The 22,403-nt window shown below is 52.0% G+C and overlaps 1 protein-coding gene across 4 annotated transcripts in view; it reads right to left on the bottom strand.

Moving 5' to 3' along the window:
* Positions 1–22,403, bottom strand: part of PTPRA (protein tyrosine phosphatase receptor type A) — a 101,160-nt gene that overhangs the window by 59,703 nt on the left and 19,054 nt on the right. For 2 of the 4 annotated variants that reach the window (XM_080590104.1, XM_080590103.1), the window contains exon 2: positions 17,219–17,339. The exons of 1 other annotated variant lie outside the window; for it this stretch is intronic. The gene's annotated coding sequence lies outside the window, so the exon portion shown is untranslated. Of the gene's footprint in view, positions 1–475; positions 518–17,218; positions 17,340–22,403 lie in introns of those variants that run through there. One more of the 4 variants, XM_080590105.1, reaches the window with a different exon arrangement.

Genomic DNA, 22,403 nt, shown 5'->3' with positions numbered 1-22,403 from the left:
TGCGATCTCGGCTTCTTAAAAAATAATCCGCAGCGAAGGTGCCAAGCGTCAGACACCCACCGGCACGCTCGCTGTTGGTGTTTTAAACCCTGAAAGCCCACTGCAGGCAAAATTTGAAAGGCTCTGAGCTACAAAACCCTGGACCAGAGCGCTTTTCTGAGTTAAACACGTGCCACCAGTGCAAAGCCCCGGTTACCAGCACGCCCTGCGTACGACCGCCTCCCCCTTCCCTTTCTCTCCGTGGCCAACGAGGCCCTCGAGAAAAGTTTGTCTTAATTTAAACGTGAAGTCGCGCAGCCAAATTGCCAGCCCGCCCGGGGGCTCCTCCGGCCAACCACGCGGAGGGGAGGCAGGCGGGAGGCACGAGGGTAAAGGAGCACGCGGATGCTTTGCGTGGAGCAGGCTGTGCCGGCACAGCGCCGGGGCAGGGTTTATTTTCCCCTGTGTCATCCCTTTTTTTTTTTGCTGTATTTACCAGGCACCGAGGAACCGAAACTTCTTCCTGCAGATCATATGCTGGTCAGGCCCTCGGCGCCCGGGATGCTGGTCGAGGCTCGGCAGGGGGATGTCTCCAGCCTACCAGCACCTGCAACGGGCTTTAAGAGAACAACAGGGCAGCTAAATCTACCTCTCGTGTAACTGTTCTTCCCCCCAAATCTCCGCAGCCCTAAGGAAAGAAGAAGAAATCCATTTAGGGTGGGTACGTGCTGCGAGCAGGCCAGGCTCCCGGCAAAAAGGAGGCTGAAGTTCCTTTTTCTGGCTCCGCTACCACGTTGTTTTACCCTGCTCTATTCCTCTTTCCTTACCGTCCCAAGTCCTGTCTATTCAAAGGAAGGTTCTACCACAGGGACTTTCACTGCTGGTAAGACGATCGGAGAGCAAGCGCGCACGTACGCGAGCAGCAAAGCCCCCGGCACGAGCTGGGCGCAGGCTTTGCAGCAGCCCCAGCTGCGGCCAAGCGCACTCGCGTTCCCACAACACCACAACAAAAACATCCGAGACAACCCCTTTTCTTTTACAGATACTCGAAACTTGAGATGATTTCGTCTGCTTTCCTCCCGTAGCTATTTTCAGCGCTGTCTTCCCTGCTCTGAGCAGCTCCTTCTCCAGCACTGCCAACATCCACAACAAATTCGCTCCGTACGTTGTTTGTTCCGATGAAACTTCGGACACTGCCACGCTTCTGAGCAGGCAAGTGCCAGCAAACCCCAAAAATACAGAATTAATGCATTTAAATGTGTTATATTTAAATGTGTTGGGCCATTTAAATACATTTAACCCAACCTCTAAGGCTGGGTCATTTAAACAGCAGCGGCGGCGGCTCGGAAACGTAGGGTAACCCCTGAAGGGTTAAAACGTAGTTATGGAGACGGGCGCGATTAAAATTCTGGGCGAGTGTATTTAAATCGCAGGGAGAGCCGAGCTTGCCCAACTGGATCGTCAGACCACAAGTTCCCCCAGCCACCGCTTTGATTTTTTTCCACCGCGACGCGCACAAAAAAATCCTCTTCTGCTTTTAGGGCACGCACGCGGGGATCACGGCGCGCGTTGCGCGAGACGGCTCAGGAAACGATTCCCGCTCGGGAACGGCTGCCACTTGGTGCTTCTGTATCCCCGAACTGCCCCTGTGCTGTTCAAACCCTGCCCGCAGCCACGCCACCTGGGCACTTATCGGCTTCTCCTTCTGAAACGCTGCCGGGATGAAAGAAGAGACGATGGCATCTCGCTGCGGGACCAAATCCCTGCCCGAATCACCGCACGCAGGAGCTCGGGATACCGGAGCTTCCACACTCAGGTTGTTTTTGGGAGGGAAATAACCCAAGATCTGCTGCAGAGCACCGAGACACGGGGTGCTGGGTGTCATCCTGCCCCTTCTGATCCCCACCCCAATTATTCTCCCGGACACTGCTGCTTTTTGAGCAGAGGCGGCCGGGGACTCGCACGTGGACGGAGCCACGCGGGGACAGGCTGCGCCCCGCAGTCACCACCCAGGAGCTGTGGTACGGGAGCAATTTTGCAGCCTTATCCCATGTACTTGGCATAAAAGCGCTGTGATCGACAGGAGCCACATCGATGGGCACCCCAGGGAGGCTCGGGGCAAGAACCGACCCCCAGCTGCTTTTGGGTCCCATCAAAATCCGCACTCGGCTGCTCCGGGACCAACAAGTGCCTGTGCACGTGGTAGGGCTAAAACCAAACCGATCTGCTTCGTGCACGGCCCGAAAAGGCTGTTATCGTTATTATTTATAAGTCACGTATATAAAGGGATGAAAACTTCACCCTAAAGCTGAGCCCGGAGGGAAAAGCCTCCTCTGGATGGTGCTGGGGACCCCGCCGCACGTCCCCGGGGGGATGCCGGCTCCAGGCACGTCCCCGCCGCCCCGCTGGGCTCCCGCTGCCTTCCCCGGGCTCGGCGCTGCTTTTGGAGAGAAAAAGAGAGGCAGGCTGAGAGGCAGAGCTGGCAGAAGGGAGCCGCGTCGGTAACCAGTGGCAACTGTGCCTAATCCAGCACGGGGACAAAACCGCCGGCCTCATTCTTACCCGCGGCACGTGTCGGGCCGAGCGTGGGCACAGCCGCAGCCGCTGCCTTCTCCGTTCGGTTTCGGCTTACTTTCAGAAGGGTTTCTCTTTTTATTAATGATTTCGGTCCTTTTTTTTTTCACACAAACGAGATGAGGCTGGAGCTGGTTTGAGCATAAAGGACGCAGAAAAGCTTTTTGCTCAGTATACGCGTTCAGTGCGCAAAATAAATGTATTCTGGTCTGTTATTTCCCCAGTGCTGGAGAAATTGCCAAGAAATGAGCTGCTCTAATGCTCCTGTTCTTGATTTTTTTTTTTTTTAAGTATTACAAGAAAGAACAGATAAATACTCAAGTTGAAGATAATGAGCTCAGCAGTTCTCTGCCCGATATTAAGGACACGGCCCCAAAAAGATGCCTCGGTGCCAAAGGATGCAGCGGCATCTGCTCACCTCCTAGGCGCATCAGCAGCAACACAGGTCAAGATTGGAAGCCACAAAAATCTTAGAAGAACACGTTTGTTACTGATTTTTTTAGAATTTGCTAATCACCAAACACGTGGGCTAATGAATGCAACCTGACTGCTAACCCCCAGAATCACAGAGCTGTAGGGGTTGGAAGGGACCTCGAGAGATCATCGGGTCCAACCAAATCCATCCAGATTTTTGGTAGCTTCTTCAACAACTACAGGGTGGCTAGTTTTTATTTCTCAGAGCTCGAACAGAATACTAAGTTAGTCGGTTCTGAGCTGAAAAAGCACTGTGGCTTGTCCCAGCCGAAACCAGGAGAGAAAGGCAAAGACAAAACGAAGACAGAAAACCATTTTGCCTACTGTTGATCTGTGAACGTATCGGAGGCAGGAAGGACCACAGATGCATGGGAAGATGATGAGGAGAAACATCTGGTGCCTGCTCGCTGCACCAAGACACGTTTGTCCCTTTTCCCCGGCACCAAGCTGGGAACTTAGCAGCTTTCCTGCACCTCCAAGGAGGTCAAGGAGAAGCCAGGCTCTGCACGGTAGGAGGACACATGAGAACGGATATAAGACGAAGAGACGTTCAAACTACGGAGAGAAACTTTACCACCATGAGGTCGGTCAAGCAGGGCATCAGGTTGCCCAGCGAGGCTGTGAAATCTCCAGCCTTGGAGGTTTTCAAGAGCCACACGGATAAAGCCCTGAGCAACACGGCCCTGCTTTGGGCAGGAGGCTGGAGCAGAGACCTCCAGAGGTTGCAGCTAACCTCCTGGGCTACCCAGTGACCCTGCCTTCCCAGGTGTTTGATCATCAGTTAAAGCTTATGCCATAAAGCCAGCCTGTGCTGCCGGAACTGCACAAAAATTTGGATGATGAACTATTTTATTCTGAGCAACTCACTGCAAAAAAAAAAAAATAGCGTATACAAGAGAACAGAGGTTCCGTCCTCTACGAGACATCCCCGCACCCAGATGCTGAAAACCTTCCAGATAACGACAGTCCCTTCCTTTTGATTTCACCCTTTGCCTCAGATTCCCCTCGAAACAACACTTTCACAGCCCTGCAAATGCAAACAGACTGAGGCCTCGCAGGCAAGGCCGGGGAGGTTTTCTTTTCCTCGCAAAAAAAAAAAAAAAAAAAAAAAACACAAAAAAAACACAACAAAACCCTCTTGATTATTTATGCCGCTCTCTGAACAACACCAGCTATTGTCGGAAAGCTGTTTGCAGCGTTTTAAAGCTCTGAATGTCACATTGAGAGTCTGGTCATGTCGGCGGGGAAGCCTGCCGCTGCCACGGCCCGGCACAAAACGCTTGGTTCGAGGCACCCCGAGCACGGCAGCGCCGAGCCGGGCAAAACCGAAACGGAAGCCGGTGGGTGTGCCGGCCACCTTTTATATAAGGATATTAATAAAAACAAGCAGGCAAGGGTCGGCTGGTTGCTTGTTTTTAATTCGGGGAGAACGGAGGAAAAGGTGAAGGAGCAACAGGCAGAGCCGGGTGGGCGAGCGACGGCTCCGGCTCGGTGTCGTGGAGGAGAAACGCGGGGAGAGGCGCAGGGGCGGCGGAGCTGGAGCCCTTCCCGGCAGGACCCAGCGAGGAGGGAGCTGGTGCCAGAGCGCTGTCGAGAAAAGCGGGCTGGCCCAGCGAACAGGCAGCCCGTTTCCTGCTCGATTGCGACTGGGCGAAGGGAACCGGGGCTCTGCGACTGAGCAAACAAAGCGCCTTCACCTCCAGCTCCCGGCGCGTGTTCCCCTGCAGGAACAAGGGCTGGGGAGCGCCCCGGTGCCGCCCTGCTGCAGCCAAAAAAAAAATAATAATAAAAAAAAAAAAAGGTTTTTAAAAAAACAACAAACCGCCGGGCTCTTTTCCACGGTGTGTTACGTTACAAAGCAAAACTGGCCGGGTTGCAATCTTCCGGAGCGCTCCTGCGCCGCGCCCCGAGCGCCAGGTTTCAGGTTACCCCGCCGTACCTGCCGGGATCTCAGCCGAAGCGCGCTTATTCCTATCGCCTCCGCTACCACCCGGCCTTTAATCTGCAGATCTTCCGACCATCCTGCGAAGAAAGCAAGTGTCGTTTCCTTCCCACTCCCCCCCCTCCCACACCCCCGTGCGCCGACGAGGAAGTTATAACCCGAGTGAAATAATAAATACGGCCCGGCGAGGAGGGAACACAAGTAGCAATGGGAAGGACGGCGGTCCCGCACGACCCGAACCCGAAGCGCCTACAGAACCCATCCATTCGGGCTCCCGCGCAGGAAAGCAGCTTTCCGGCGCCGTGCACCGAAGCTCCTCCCAAATTTTGGCATCTCCACCTCCCTCCTGCCCGCAGGATGGCTTTTAAGCACGGGGGTGTGTTGGCTTGAACCGACTCGGGGAGATTTAACGCCGCTCCCAGCCGCTGCCGCGCGTCTCGCCGGGCTGTTTACCACGAGCAAACGTCCGAGCAGCAAGCCTGGATTTATCGCTCCATCCTCCCCATCGCTCCCCCAACGGCCGCAGCCCAGAAATCCAGTTTGCCACCCCTCGCACGGGAACCTGGGGGCGTTTGTCAAGCTCCAGCATTCATCTCCACAATCTCAATCCACCATGAAAGTATTCGGTGAAGCACATTAAAGGCTTGCTCCATATAGGTGCGCAGACTCTACCGTTACTACTTCACACTCAATTTTTCCCTAACTGGGGAAAAAAATAGGCAAACTTTATTTAACTATAACCCAGTGCTGCTGTGTGCTCCTGTTCCCATTACCTTTGAGGTCCGCGTGGATTTTTTCCAGCGCCACCACCATGCTGTGGCATAAATCGAGAGATTTATGCAAAACTTGATTTATTTCCCGCTCTTATTTTATGAGCAAAGGCTTTCCCTTTAGCTGCACCGCGGTGATTAACTACGTCCCTACTGGAAAGCCGGCGCTGCCAAGAGACCGGCGCGTTTCGGTCCTGAAGTCTGACGAGATGTTGGAAGATGTGATTTGTCTTTAAAAATAAAATAAAACGATTCCCACGTCCCCGGGGGGCAGAGAAACACATTTCTTGTGCTGCCCCCCGTGCTCTGTGCGATCGGAGCAGGATGGGTTTGCACAGGGCAAACGGGAGGGTGTTGAAGCCACGCCGTGGTCAGTCTTCCCCCAACCACTCGAGGGGGGTAGAAAGGAAATCCACGCCTCCCTGGGGCACAGCGCAGTGCTTTCCCTAATCAAAATATTATTAAGCTGACGGAGCACGGACCAAGAGAGATCTTCACTTTCTCCCACTATAACTTTCCCGTTTCCGCCGCGGTTGATGTTGGCACGCGTTATTTTCACACAGACGGAAAGTAACTACAGAAGCAATCAGAGGACTATGTTTTTTACAAAAATAATAAAATATTCACGAACAACCTCATTTTTTCCACTGTTTCGCAGCCGAGCCACTACACACAGCGAGCCTACGCCTCCACCGCACCGCAGATGAGCCACCTTCTCCGGCAGAGGCTGGCATCGCATCTGCCCGAAACCATCACCGAGGCAAACCGCTGCTGGCAGCACCAGCCTATGGAACAACAGAGCTCTGCAAAAATAAAGCTTTTGGGCAAACAGAAGATTGCGCTTCCTGTGAACACCGAATAAACCTTCACACGTTTGGTACAGAAACCACCCAGGCAACGCTCAGCTTACTGCCCCTCGGAGAGACTGACGGGTCCCATCCCAACGCAAAACCCCACCGAATTTGGTGAAAGTATTTTGCCATCGAAATCCCGAACTGGATTTGCACCCCGGTTTTCTCCCCCCTCTGAAAACGAGCATTTAATTTACTAGATCCGGTTAAGTAAGAGAGAGAAACTGCTGCACATGGATGGAAATCCCAGTGTCAGCGCTTTAAGGCTGTGTTAAACGCTAAGCAAGCAGGCTTTTTGCTGCGCTGGGGCACATGGTGATCCCCGTGTGCACACCAAGCCCGGCTGCCAGCATCACCTCCGGGGCTGGGGACAGCAGGGGGATGCCCCTGGCTTCAGACGATGCCCTCAGCTTCGGATGATGACCCCTGCCTCCTTGAAAGAGAAGCCAAAGCTCAGCTCCCGTAGGCTGCCCTTCAGGTTTAAAAAATAAACTAGGAGGAGGGTAGCGAGGATTAAAGAAGCTACAGTTTCAAAATATTCAGCCTATAAAACTGACTTGGGTGAAAGTTGCATTAATCGGTCCCTACAAAGGCACAAAGCCCCTTCTTATCCTTCCTTGGGCTTGCAACGTTGCATCCGCGTGAGCAGCTATTGCAGCCCGGCTCTCTCCACAAGCCTCATGAAAAGCTTTCACTGCAACAAACGCCAAGGCGAAGAGAAAGAATGAATTAAAAATCCAAATAAAGCTCTTTTTTTTTTTTTTTTTCCTACCATGTAATTGCAAATGACAAACATATCTGTGGCTTACAGAGGAGGCAATAAATTAAAGCTACAGTCACAAATCGGACCAAAAAAATGATACTTAAGTCATTCAATCCACCACCCCGGGACAGCTCCAGCCCCGCGGGATGCTTCCCAGCTTTGTGAAAGACTTGGAGGCCAGAAGTGAGCAAGTACACAACGAAGAGCGAGCTCAGAAGCTTTTTCTTTCACAATTGAGCCAACCCTCTGGTGCTTCCTGAGCGCAGCCTTTTGTGCTTTTGGGTCGGGTGGTAGGAAAAGCAAAAGGTCTTCAGCAAACAAGCTGTTTATTTGTGAACGGAGCACATCATTAAAAAAAAAAAAAGGCAAAGTTTGATCCTCAGCAAAATGGCTGTGTGTGTTTCTTCTGCAAACGCTCAAGAAAATGGCTGCAAGATTTCAATTTATAGAACAACGGGTCCTGGGTGTAATTTTAACCTTAATTTGGTGCGAGAAGATGTGTTTGAACCTATTAGGAGGCTGAGGACTTCAGTAACCTAACTCATACCCCCCAAGAAAGCTGCAGCAGAACGGCCCCACGAGATCCACCAGCAGCAGCATGGACCCGGTCCTGGAGACCGCAGCAATTCCTCACCTTCAGCCACAGCAGAATAAATAAAATAACCCAGTCTCCCACCTTCTTCATTTCCCATTGAGCTGCGTATCCTAACCAGTGCTTAGGAAGCATGGCATTCCCCTCTCCCTAACTTTGGTGAGCAAAACTATCTTAGGAGTAGCCATGAAACAAAAGCATATCTAGATATTTAAAAATCTTTGATATTTTTGAGTATTTTCTGGTATTTGAGGATTTTTTGAGTTTGGTATTTTCTAAAAAAAAAACCCGTACTCAGACACATTCCAACTTATAGAAGTTCATGGGGGAAAAAAAGAGCCCTATAGCCATATACCCATGGACTTTGCACTCATTTCCAGACACTTCCAAGAAACTCCAGGATAATTTACATTTCATAAAAGAGCACTTTCGGGTGAAGCAAAGTCACGATCACATCAGAGGTGAGTTTCTCCAAACAAGTACATCATAAATAGTTTTCTATGTCTCAGCTGGGTTGAAGTCCATCCAGACGGACATCCCCCAAAGCCTGGGGTTTGGTTTCAGAGCACGTCCATCTGTTAAGACCCAGTGGACTTCCCAGCACGGCACGAGCCCCAAAGCTCAAGTGAAAGAGATTTTCAGCAAACAAATCCAAGACTTGGGTGATTCGGGCTGTGCAGTAGCCATCTCCCTGCACCACAGATGTGACAGCAGTACAATAGCATGAATAATTTTTGTTACTCACTCCCTACCGAACGAAGGCATTCAGAGGCTAAATTAGGAACATGAAAACGATTAACATTAGCATTAACCTCAGTCCCACCCTAATTGCACTACATAAAAGCATACGTAACAATTACAAAGATAACATTGTGTGTCATAAATATCACACACAGGAATACAGCAGTCACAGCATTTATTTCCTGACCCGGGAAAGCTGCTATAATTGTAGAGCATTGTGCCACGGAGGATTCGGATCTGGGAGCTGCTTGCCAACAGGCCTCGTTTGCTGTAATTTCCCCATCGGGCTCTTCCAATCCTTCATGTTCCCCATCAACGTCGCGTCAACGCTCTGCTCCGGATCCAGCACGATGCCGTCCGGCAGGAATTTCACGTTCTCGGTGGAAACAAATTAAGCTAGATGGGGAGACGTGAAGCAATTACAGCAGAATGTGTGTGTGCTGGCTTTTAGAGGCACATTGCTCAACTACGAGTATCTAAACTAAAGCCTTCCTCCCTGTCGGAGGCCCTCCATCCAAGCCTCTGTTCAGACAGAAAAGCCCATTTCAGATACAAGGAATTTGGCTGTTATATCACTCGCAAGCCAGAGATTTAAGGACCTGGGGGTCCTGGTGGGCGACAGGTTGGCCATGAGCCAGCAGTGTGCCCTGGTGGCCAAGAAGGCCAACGGGATCCTGGCGTGCATTAAAAGGAGCGCGGCCAGCAGGTCAAGGGAGGTGATCCTCCCCCTCTACTCTGCCCTGGTCAGGCCTCACCTGGAGTACCGTGTCCAGTTCTGGGCTCCCCGGTACAAAAAAGACAGGGATCTCCTGGAAGGAGTCCAGCGGAGGGCCAAAAAGATGATAGGGGGCCTGGAGCATCTTCCCTGTGAGGAAAGGCTGAGAGGCCTGGGTCTGTTCAGCCTTGAGAAGAGAAGACTGAGAGGGGATCTCATCAATGTGTATAAATACCTGAGGTGTGGGAGACAGAGGGATTTGGCCAACCTCTTCTCAGTGGTTTGTGGGGCCAGGACAAGGGGCAATGGCCACAAAATGGAGCCCAGGAATTTCTGCACCAACATACGAAAGAACTTCTTCCCGGTGAGGGTGACGGAGCACTGGGACAGGCTGCCCAGGGAGGTTGTGGGGTCTCCTTCTCTGGAGATATTCAAGGCCTGTCTGGACGCCTACCTGGGCAGCCTGCTCTAGGGATCCTGCTTTAGCAGGGGGGTTGGACCCGATGATCTCTGGAGGTCCCTTCCAACCCCTACAACTCTGTGATTCTGTGTTTGCCATTTCCAACCTGGACGGCCTCCTGCAGCTGGTGTTGAATTATTCCAGCCCAAGAAACCACCACACCCTCTCGGACGGGTGCTTTGTCCGCGGCATTTTCCCCTCCCGTGACAGCTGGCCTCGTAAGCAAAATTCTCCCAAATAACCCCTTTTCTTTCTAGGTAGAGAATTTAAACCACCCAGATGACAAACAAGAAGTGTAAATGACACCTCCCTCCCAGAAGGTGCCTGCCTAGTGGTGCAAAAACTGAAAAATCCCATGTTTTTTTTCAATCCTGCCTTTAAAAAACGTCTTGCACCCCAACGAAGCCTTCTCCAGTCAATATTTCCACGTAAACACTAATACCAGCATTTAGCCCTAAATGCTTTCTTAGCTCTAAACGCTTTTCTACCAATTGTAGAGAAAGTTAAAAATGACACATGCATTGAGATTGACATTTTCCAATTCAAGTTAATGGATGACAGTGACTCTAATAAGCAGGACTGAAGAAGGAAGGGGTTCTCCAAAACAGAACTAGCAATATTTTTGCATCCCCCCAAGTGCTAACGTAAGCTGTTAGCATCTCTCTTATCCCAGAGGTAAACCACTGGCTTAGGTCTCTTCTCAGTTTCATCTCCACTTTCTGCCCAGGAAGAACAATCAGTTCTACATCAGCCGCTCCTCTTTCTGTACTTAAGGTCTTTTATAAATTATACACGGGATTTTATTTTCTGGGCCATTTCCCTGAAAGTCATCAAGTTGCGTTTTTTCTCCTGAAGCGGGATTCCCTCTGGAGGCTGTGCTGCTGGTGATGCTCCTTCCACTGCTTGCAACATGCGGTCCGAGGGCGAGATGAGCCTCCCAGAAAGGTTCCAAGGGCAACGCTGAGCATTGGCTATTCCCCACCGGCTCTGCACTTTCCGATAAATACCTCCCTCATTAGTATGCTGAGCTGCATTAGTTCTGCCGCTTAACGATGCGAAAGCATTAAAGTTGCGCTGAATTTTCAATTTCACAGCTTGCAATGTGATGCATTAGATACTCCGGGGTCTCCAGCCGCGGGGCGCTGGCAGCATTTACTCACCGTTTTGGATTTGTGAGCGACTGTCAGTAAATCTGCTACTGCCTGGAAAAGGGGCAGCACGTGCGAGCAGAGATGAAGCCGTGATAGGTACAATAGGGTAAGAGGGGCAAAACGACTGTCCAGTATCACACGGATGGCACTGGCAGCAACATGACCTCAGCCAGGAAGTTGGTTTCATTCCTACACGATCCAAATGTGGATTTGTTAAGGTTACGTTAAGGCTGGATTAGGTCTTTTCCAACCTGAGTGATTCTGTGATTCCCCGGTGGCAGGTAAGCGGTAAGTTTACACTGCAGACCTTCCATCGAGCCCGGGAAGCGCGATGAGCTCTCCACCCAACCTCTGTGCTGCTCAGTTCTCATGGCACTTGCAAGATTTGAAGATTTTGAGGTTTCTCAAGTTTGGCTGCAATTGCCCAGTTGTTCTGAAGGCTACTTGGGACAGCAGTCTGATAAACGCGGGCTGCGCACTCTTCCCCCTCTTGTATCCTCAGGGAACTAAGCTGCAAGAACACAATATTTTGCTCACCATTTTTAAATTCCCCATTTACTCTCTATGTGAAAATGATGAAGAATGACCAATGCACAGAGCTTTTCAGCCCCGATGATCAGATGAGAATAAAGCCAGCCAAGGCTATGGCACACACACGTGTATTCAGGTTTAGTTCAAGCAGAAAGGTAACAGGGGTAGCAGACGGCTCCTAGATGCTCAAATGTGGACTTGCAGTAGGATTCCTCAATGCGTACGGAGCATTATGGCTTTAGAGGCATGGAGTGGATTAATCAAACAGAATAATTATCTCATGGTGAAGCGCTGAGCCGGAATTAACGAGATTAGCGTTCGTGTCCCAGCTCTTGAAGTTCTCACCCTTGGGGAAGTCATATCAACTCCTGCATCTTTCCACAAAACCTCCTCAGCATTACTGATTGCAGAACCCGAGTGAAGATGCCAGAGGGAAAAACTATACCAAAGCAGACTTTTTAAAAAATTTTCCCCTTAATATCTGTTATGAGACACTGTCTTGTTTTATTCATGATTCTTTGAAGGCCGATCTTCCAGCTTAAGGGATAAAAAACCAAGCGTGTGTTACCTTCTGAACAGTACCACGTGCTTCTACTGGTAAGTACAATCCTGAATGAATGCTCACATCAAGTAACAGAAAATGCGTGGTACAATTTCACGTAACAACGCGTTCAACCAAAGCGTGGCACTTCATTACAACGTGTCTTCAGGAAAAATTGTGAAGCCAGCTCCTGGCCTCAGATCACACTAGCACAGAAGGGCATGGCAAGAACAACTGTCCCGTAGAGCTTCTTATGTCCACATTTTGTGATCTCCCCGAAGACTTGGGTTCTTTACACATGTCTGTTCCTTTTGTTTCCCAAGTTCACACCGCAGCAAGCAAGGCATTGACCCATCACGATGGATTTCTAATTCAGCTACTCCACACCAGCTCACCTGTAAACCCCAAGTGTCCAATATCTGGCATTTGGAAGAGTTCAGTCACATCCCTATTCCTCCCTAAAGCACGGGGACATCCAAGACTTCTCAGGATGCGCCTTCTTGGTTGGATCGGATGATCTTGATGGTCTTTTCCAACCTTAATGATTCTATGATTCTTCTGACGGCTCTTTTAAGAAGCTCGTTCAGAGTGCAAAGTTAGGCTAGCCGTCTCCCCATTGTCCAAAACACAAAATGCAGGGCAGATTTTGTGTGAATGGAAAGAAAGGGCAAAAGCGTGTGGGTGGAAGAAGCTCGGTCGTATTTCAAAACAATTCTTTGTTGCTTTTTAATCTAAAGCCAAACTTATATTGAATCCAAATTTGTGTCGTGAAGTTTAAAGAGCAAGGGGAGGCTTCCTCCACCCCGAAAGCACACATCCAGCGAGCAGCCAAGTGGTGTAGGGAGGAATTTGACACAAGAAGATGATAACTGTGTTTTGGTGGTAGCATCTGTGTAATCCATAACCCCAAAGCTGTCATCATCTGACCCAACACGAGGTGACAGACCCCACAGAGACACCAGCGGCCGCAGCCACCAAGCCTTCCTCCCCACGCTCAGCACCAAATTGCACTGCCAGGGCTGCAGGGAGAAACCTCGGTGGGAGGACACAAAACCCACAGGATTTCAACCCCAGCATTTTTCCACCAATTTCCAATTGCCTTGAAAGCATAATTAACGTCGGTTGTCTTCTGATTTTATCTCCGTTTTCTCAGGTTGTAGGCTATTTGGGAAAGCACTGTGCATGTCTACGTGGGTATGCGTGCCAGTGCGTGCACGTACTTGTCTGCACTTACCAGCTTCCCAGCACAACTGCTTTTCTCAGGGCCTCCTTGGAGAGCAGAAGTTCGTGAGGACGCCTAACCTTCGGGAAATTTCCCTCCTTAGCCCGTGCAGTCACTGAAAAAAAAAAGATTTCTGCTCCCATTGCTTCTTGCTGATACGGGTGAGCTCAAACCAAGCTCGGCTAGGCTCAGCTCTCCGCATTCCCCAAGGTGTTTCGACAAACTGCTCTCACAGGGGTTTCAAACAAAGATGCTAAAACAGCCCTTGCAGTAAGGAAATAACATTTTTTTATTCCCTTCTCCACATAAATTTTAAGGTTTCCTGATAAGGACGGGATTCTGAGAAGTCATGGGGGACCTTTAAAAAAAAAAAAAAAGGGACCAAGAGAAGTCTTACCCAGGCTGAAGGCTAATTGCCATTTGTCCCTTTTCCATTAATTCTTCTAATATTCCCCCAGCTTTTGGGGCAGCCAAAACCAGACCTCTGGACATCGCTGATGTCTACGTGATCGTGTGCCCCACGGTGCAAGCGAGTAACTCGCCTCCAGGAGCGGCCACAAGCGAGTTCCCCCTGCTACCTCCGCATCTTGCCGCATTGCGAGCTTCTAAACCTCTACATGACCGGGAATTGAGGATATTTTGGGGGGAATTTAAAGACAAATAGTAATGGTCAGTGTTACTTCCACTTCAACAGTGCTGAAGGATTCCCGCTGAAGGGAAAAAAAGCGTCAACGCTAGATGTAGTCAAGATATTACATATCCATTCCCTGCTCTCTACCCAAAATAAGAGATTTACCAGAAAAATAAAAGTTAAAAAAAAAATCTATTCAAATGAAGGTCACAAGAGATACAGACAGGCAGGTGACTGTTCTCTCTTGTGGGCCAAGAAAGTGTGCAGCCAGACTACTCGTCAGAGAGCACAGACACAGAAGAACAACAGCTTTAAGAAAAATTATGCCCCTAGAGGGTAGGTCTGATTCAGAAAAATAGACCGGGTGTTGCCAAAGGGCTGGAGAATTCCATCCAAAAAACCGGAGACGTTTCACTCACAAAAAAAAAACTTCCTTATTCAGTGGAAAATTGTTTGCTGCGAACTCGGACGGAAGTTTCTGAGCCAGCCCAGGCAGGGCTTTCACCTATATACCCGAACAAGAAAGGCCAAGAACAAGGCATCCAAACACGCTGCCCTGCCAAAACCTCAGTGGTTTATCATCTCGAGTTCAAATCAAGACCTCCAGCCCTGCTACACGCGGAAGGGTTTCCAAGAAACGTCTGCTGGCACCACTCCTAAAACGCAGCTTCCGACCCGCAGCTCGCCTTCGCCGCCGATTCTGAAAGCTCAATTTCCTACGAAGCTGCCTCCCTGCCACATCCTTTACGCTAGCACAGCACCGAAATACCACAGTGTTTTTGAACAATGCGCTAGATTTCTCTAAACACAACTGTTTATGTAAGCCTGGTGGCCCCAGGCTCGGGGAGGAGAAGAGCCCGTCCTGGAGCAGGAGAGCGGCACCACGGCACGGAGCAAAGCCCCGAACAACGCTCGCTTATGCACCAGCATTTCCCTCCTACCCTTCTTATAAAGCTGTTGGGATCGGGAAAGCAATTATTTCGGAAAAGCAAGCAAGCCTCAGAGGCACGGAGTGAGTGCTACCACCCCAGGCAGGAGACGAGGGAACCCACCTGTGCCCTACCACCACCACCCTGACTTTGATCGAAGGATTATGTTTATTATTGCACTCTTCAAGCAATACTTTTTAACCCAGTTCTTCTCCTCTCCAGTAGCTCGCCCACCACGGAAATGCAGCTCTGATGGAGACGGCAGCTCCAGCAACGCCTGCCATGGGAGCCACGGCCGGGGATGGGAGGTGAGGGGCACTGCTCCTGATGCCGTGAGGGCAGAAGGGCGCTGCTGCTTCAGGAACCACCAGAGCACCAAGGTCTCTAACGAGGAGCTTCCAGAGGAAGGGAGCACGAAGATATCCAGGCCCCCAAGGTTTCCAACACGGAACCTCTTCGGTTTCACACCCAAACTCTGAAATCTTACCTGCACTCTGCAAACGCGCACTGCCTGGGCTGCCAGCTTCACAGCCCACGGTAAGTCTGAGCTGGAATAAACGTGACAGTGCTGGAAGGGCTGACAAAAAGAGCCAGCAACTTGCCTTGTGTCTCCTTCCGAAGGTTCTCACCAAGGACGCAAAGCGCCGTCGGACAACTCACGGCTCCACACTGCTCAGCTCCGGCCAACATCACATCTGTGCCTGGCTTCGCCACAGACCTCCCACACCAGTTATTTCTCTGAGACTTTGTGCTGGCCAGCCTAACCACGCAGCCCTTCCCAAAACGTCTCCTCTCTGTGCGAGCTCTGTGCCAGCTGCCTTTCCAGTTTCCATCCCCAAACCACCAAGAGGCCTCGATACGCACATCCAGGGCACGCCTTCTGGGAAAGCTGCTGCCTGAGAGCAGGTAGTAGAGCACACGGTCACTGGGTTACGATACAGCCCGTAGTGCTCTGATAGACATTTGACCATCCTCAGGCTCTCGCTTCCCTAAAAAGGGCTTTATAGATTTTATACGTTCAAAAAAACAAGCATCAAAACACATCTGAGGCTACTAAGGGTGAGTATTGCAGGCAATTTTCTTCCTTACCTCTCACTTTAGTCTCATCCTTTCCTGGGTTCACTTTTGGGGAAAACATGCACCAAGAAGCAAAGCCATTCTTCTAGAGAGCTGGCCACTTCTCAGTAAGCCGGCGGGATTATTTCAGCTGTTAACCTCAATAAGCTTCTTCCCCAAATCAGAAAGGGAGCCAAGCAGAGTGAAAAACACACGTAGCGAAACACAGCACGAAATTCAGCCGAGCACAAACACACACACACTTGAACAGACCTGGAACGCGTTGCCGAGTACCACGCAGATTCAAAGGGAAGCATTTAGTCACCTGTGAAAGCTGCGAGTCACTTCGGTTTGGAACAGAGGTTATCACACAAGGCTTGCAAAAGAATTCAAAGAATTTCTGCACGAAACCATAAACTGGTCAAGTTTGTGAAGCCCGCAGCGTCAACAGGAACCTATGTGAAAGTTTTAAGGAAATACCAAACCACATATACAAACTTCATCTCCAGACAGCGTGAGCCTACATACATGAAAGCCACGGCAACAAAAAATGCTTTAAGAAAGGACCTTGTTGGTAAAAAACACCAGGTTTCACGCACGCATCTCAATTTGCTACTCCAGAAGCACAGTCCTAGCACCAAACCCATTACGGCTGGAATCAAATACCCAACAAGCAACCTTGCAGCCAGATTTTTTGTTTTTTTAAATACCATTTCTCAAACTTCTCCTCGAGTCAGACCATGGGAAGAGCTCCACTCAGAACAACTGCCCACAGCCTCCCTGCTGGGTGTCGGTTTTTAACTCGCTGCCACGCTGCGTAACGTTGCTTCGTACTCCGTAACCTTCCTTCATACTCCACGACCTCGTCTGCATCAAAAGGATCTTTTTTCCCCTCTTTCCTCCTCCTTAACTAACCCCCTGCTGCTAGGGTAATAGCAGAGAGCGGCGTATTTCCACTTGACGCTAGTTTGTATGATCAAAGAAGCAAAGCCTCAAGAAAAACCCTTTCCAAAACAGCGCAAACACCGACGCCAACCTCCGCACATCTTGCGGCGCGAGCTACGAGCTTCACAACCGACAGCTTCGTTCAATAAAGGATGAAACACCGGGCTCGCAAAAGGCTTGCGTCCAAACAAAGGGAGCCCCCCAGCCTAAGCAAACCCCGCTCCTTCAGCTCAAACACGGGGAAGACGGAGCCGTGCGGATGCTGTAAGGCTCAGAGCTGTGAACCCGTGAGCTCGTAAACCTCCGAAGGCTGGGGACCCCGAAAGCACCCCGTTAACGTGGCTGCCGTACCTTACAAGGGACGCTCCTCCAGCTGCTCGCCTCCCCAGCAGACGGCCAAAGCTCTCCCGCTGGGTACCGCACCAGCACGGGGCCGATCCTTAGGAAGGCCGCCGATTATTCCCGAGGCGCCCTGCAAGAGAGAGACACCCCGTTAGCGGCTCGTGCCCAGCCGAGGAAGGCAGCTCCCACGGATCGGCCGTTTTATTTCTTATTTTATTTTATTTTATTGCCCCGACTGCTGGAGCTGGGTTGGGAACGACGGGCACCGTCCCACGAAGCTGATCGCCCACCCATGCGTGAACCGAACGCACGGAGATCCGCAAGCTCATCCGGAGGCACACCGGCCTGCCGAAGCCACAGGGGGTAGAGGAGAGCTGAAGACCGCAGCTCGGACAAGCCCAAGGCTGCCTGCTCACCTAACGAAACCCAGCTTTGTGCTGTTGCTTTACAGGCATGACGACGAGGACCACGCATCGCTTGTCCTACAGCTGGGGCAGATCTCCAGCCACGCCGGATTTCGCGTCCAAATCCGGAGCGCTACCTGAAACACACGACCTTATTCTCTCTCTTCCAGACAAGGTCTGCGAGCAGGAGTGGTACCCTCTGGCCGGCCGGCATCGGGGGAGAAAGGAGGCGGGCCTTTTTCCTTCCGCCTGCAGGCCTGACGAGCAACCAGGTGCCTTCAAAGCTCCGCTCGGCTCGCGGAAATCGCTCCGAGGGCGAATCAGGTATGTATCGCCTGGGCCATCTGAGGGAGCTGAGGTGGCTCTTCTGGAGCCGTGGGTACGGTAGCGAGGAGGCAAGGAAAACAACAGCTATTGCGTCAAGCTGCTGGAGGGACGGGCGAATTATTCCCTTGGCAACGAGGTCAGTGGGACCTGGCGATTTTCTCAGTTAAGCCGTTTTATAAGCACGTACATACATATATTGAAAGGTACGCGTATGTACGTATACGCACACAGAGCCAGTTTCTCTCTAGTGCTCTTCCCAGCTTCAGATTTCATTTTCAACCAAAGCTCGCCACGCCTTCCCCACTCCCCAGCGCGAGAGGCGTTTTGATCAAGTCAGCCTAGCCCCAAAAAAACCCAACCCATCCTTGCCGCGAGAACATCCCGGTAAAATTTAACCCCCGACCCCAGCCGTAGCAGCGCAGGTGAGCCCCAAACACGGCTCTTCGTGCAGGGGGCTCCACGTCCAGCACCTGCAGACAGCGAAACCCCGAGCGTGCCCAGGACGGGCCGTGCCCGCGGCCGTCCCTTCCGGCAGCACGGAGCTGGAGGCTCAATATCCCCGCTCCAATCCGACGCATTGCAACAGCAGCTGCTCCATCTGCATCCGACAGATCGATTCTTGTATTTCTTTATTATTTTTAAGTTGTAAGGGACACGTTCTGCAGACGCAGGCAGGAAGCAGCACAGCGTCTGCTCCCTCGTCCCCGGCCGCCCACCCCGCTGCTTTGCATTCCCCTCCAAGGTGCCCCGGCTCGCTGACGGCAGCGGCGGCTCCCAGCCCGGCCGCGCGGCACGGCAGGCTCCCTTCTAATTACCCCAGAGCCTCCAAATGAGAGAGGGTGAAAACGAGACCAGCTCCTTGCCGCGGCGACGCCGCGGCTCCCGCGGGCTTGGGCTACGCTCCCCGGCCCGGCAGCACCCACAGACATTCCCCGCGCGATTTCTTTTTCTGGGGATTTAAAACACGGGGGAAGAAACTTCGGGAGCGCGAGGGGCGGCCGTGCGATTAGAAGGACCAGTCGTGTCTACGCAGACTGATTACAAGCAATTTGTATGCCAGCAAAATGAAATATTCCCCGTTTTTCTAGGAAAATGCCCAACCCCGTGCTGATTTACACGCTTTCCGAATCTCACTGCCTTCGGAGGGACTGCCTGCAGCGTAAATCACCCGATCGCAGCACAGCACCCCACGCAGAGCGATCCCTTCCTGTCTTGCCGCTCCCAAACCCCATCACCCCGACAGGTGCTGGGGCTCGGCCCCCACACCAAGCGCCAGCCCCGCGGCGGCTCCCCTGCTGTCCGCACCAAAGCTGGAGGAGAAAGGAGGCTGGTGCTGGGGCCGCCCCTGAATTAAACGCGTGGGTGCAAAAGGCGCCGTCAGCCCCCCCTCCTCAGTGCTGCGATCGCGGTGCTGGGACGGGGGCCGATAAATGCTTATCGGCCCCGTACGTCCCCAGGGCTTTCTCCGCAGCTTGTTCCTGACCAAACCCGATCATCCTTCGCGCCTCTGTGCGAGATTCATTTAAAACAATTACGGAGAAGGGATCGGTGCTTAAGGGATTTACGTGCCGTGCAGCGTGCGCGCTGCCCGGGATCACCGGTGCCCAAATTCTTCCCGTGCGTCCACGCAGGCACGTGCCGGCTGACCGGCTCAGCGCCTTCAGCAGATAAACCACCTCCTCGCCTCTAAAACAGACAGGTTTTTTCTCCCCAGTTACCGCTGGGGGTCCATCCATCAACACTCCCTCCCCTTCAGGTACCTGCCAGCCCCGAGGCTCCGTTTCCAACGGGCAACGCTGCCCCACCGCAGCTCGGCAGCTGCAGTTTTATCACCCTCTTACGCAGCGCCCGCTGGACACGTTTCCCCGAAGAGCCCGATGGTAAATCACAGCCCAATTAGGGCTGGGTAAACGAACGAGAAACGAAGAGAGAACGGCAACGGGCAGAGCCACGACGGCTTCACCGGGAGAACTCGGCCACGGTGCGGGGCTGGCCTCGAGAGCCTCAAGTTCTCCCCTTATTTCCTTGGGTAATACTCGAGGTTCGATTTTTCCAGCCTCCAAAGCCAGGCTGATACGAGCGAGGGTTTCGGATGCAGCCGGCCGCCTCGTGCAGGTGATGGGAGAGACCGGCGTCAAACTGGTCTGGGGAAGCAGCGGGATGCCCTAACCCCAGCCCAGCCAGCGGGCGAGGGATCGGGGCAGGGATCTGGAAGCAGGGGCTTGAGGCCAAGCAAAGGGAGCCCGGAGGCAGCCCCGTCGGCGCTCGGGAGGTTTTAGAAACTCCCGGGGCCGCCAAAAAACGTCCAGTTAGAGCAGGGCGAGACCTCGTAACAAACCCAGCCGCTCTGCTGGGGGAAACCAAACCCGGGAAAGCGGAGATCCACCGGCAACTACAGCCCCAAGGCTTCCTGCCTCTGCGCCAGGCTGCGTTTTGTTTGGGTTCGGGTGGTAGGTGGGAGCGCAGGCTGCAGGTGGTGGGCGACGGATTACTGCTGCCAATGCGAGCAGCTCTGCACCTTCCCTCCCCCTGAAGATAAAAAAAAAAAAGCATAAAAACGCCGTTCTGAAGCGGCTTTGTTTAAAAGCTAACCCTGCATTCACAACGGCAGCTAGAAATTGGCGTCCTTCATTTGTAGCTTCAGTCAGTTCTTAAAGAAAAGATCATTAAAGAATGAAAAGATAACGGGATGCACCTGAATTAGGACTCCCTCCCCTGCCTTTTACGACAAATATTTCAAAACCCAGCAAGGAGACGGCATTTTGCAGAGCTCTAGGAAACCACGCTTCGAAAAAAAAAAATAAAATACATTAACCCCAGAAAGAAAAGGAGCAGAACAATAAAAGTGACGGAAGTTTGCTCCGAGGAGACATCTGGGAAGGTGACAGAAGGAAGCAAGCGGGGGAAAACACACAGCATAAAGACAGGTTAATCCAAAACAGCACGAGAACAGCTACCCAGGCATTTCGGGTTTATCCAGTGCTGCATCCAACAAACAAGCGCGATCGGTTTTGAAATCTCGCTCCGTTTATACGCACGCATCCCCCTACAGAAGGCTGAACCCACCCCCAGACCTCTGAGACCCCCGAACCTCCCCAAACCCTACCTGTACTCAGCCTCTTGGCTCCAAAAAGCTGGAAAACCTCACACCCGCCTCCCCGGTCTTCTGCTTGATTATGGCAGTGACTGAAATCGCAGGGCGAGGGGCACGCAGGGCAGAGAAATTCCTTGTAGGTCCCCACGAAACGTGGTACCGCACAGGCAAGCTCATCACCAAGGAGCCTGACGTAGATGAACACCACGCGAAAAAAAAGGCACGGCTACAGGGATGACAAATACCTACATTTTCTCCAGAGCCTACCCTCACCGTCCCAAGTCGCCGGTGGCTTCCAGCACAGGATTGCTCACGGGCAGAAGCAGGGAGCAAAAGCAGCCCTCGGAGGCCGGCGCGTCCCAGGGGATCGGATCAGACCCGGCTCGTTCCCCTGGCGTGCCGCACGCAGGCTTGGAGCCCGACGGCCTCTCCTCTGCTTCCATCACCACAACCATTATTTTAATTTTTAGCTTCCCGATCTTGGCGGAGAGATTCTTAAGAGCCCAATCAAGAACAATTAAACGCAAGAATTAAGCGGGAGAAGGCGCCAAACGAGCTTTGGCGTCTCCTCCTCTTCCCCGGAGTGGGATGCGAGATTAAGAGCCTGGCTCAGGGGCTCGGCCGGTGCTGTCCTTGGGTCCCTGGATCCCCACTGATGTCCGAAAAAAAGGGTGAAAAAAGGGATGGGGACACAATTCCTGCCCTCCCGGTCACGTGCAAGCAATACGAGGTGCGCGGTGTGATTTGGGCAGCAGGGCAGGATGCAGGGCCTGTGCTCAAACAGCCGGAGGGAGCCGCAGGTTTCGGCCGATGTCCAGAGGAGCAGGAACCCAACACCTCGACCAGGAGCGTCTCAAGGAGCTGCCAGCGCTGGCTGCTCAAAGAGCAAAGGTTCTCGGGATCCCAGCTTGATCTTAGCTTAATTCATTTACGGTAAAGAACGCAGGTCTTCAAAAACTGCCCTGCAGCCAGAGGCTAACAGCTGCACCCAGATTCACCATTCTCCTAATTTATAAAACCCGTAAATTTATGGAGCCATAAGCCCGGCTCCCTTACCTTTGAGGACCAGGACCACAACCCCCAGCCCCAAGACGCTCCTAGAGACTTGTCCAACAGCGACACGAGAGGCAGCGACAAAACCCCACTCCCCTCGTGCCAGCCTAAGGCCCTGCAAAATAATTGTCTTCCCACCCAGGAGTCAAGGTTACAATTACAGCGAGGATGAGTCAAGCCGGAAAGACCCACTTTAAATAAAAAGGGGAAAAAAAAAATATGGAAAAGTTGTCATGAAAACACGTGGGTAATTGTAAGCCCGAACACAGGCCCATTTTTGCCTGGCACCTTGCTTGCTTCCGCTTTGTCCAAGTTG

This window comes from Anser brachyrhynchus (assembly GCF_964034855.1).
Source record: "Anser brachyrhynchus genome assembly, chromosome: 4".
NCBI lineage: Eukaryota > Metazoa > Chordata > Aves > Anseriformes > Anatidae > Anser > Anser brachyrhynchus.
Note: the sequence above shows the minus strand (reverse complement) of the source record. Positions and strands in the feature narration are given on the sequence as shown.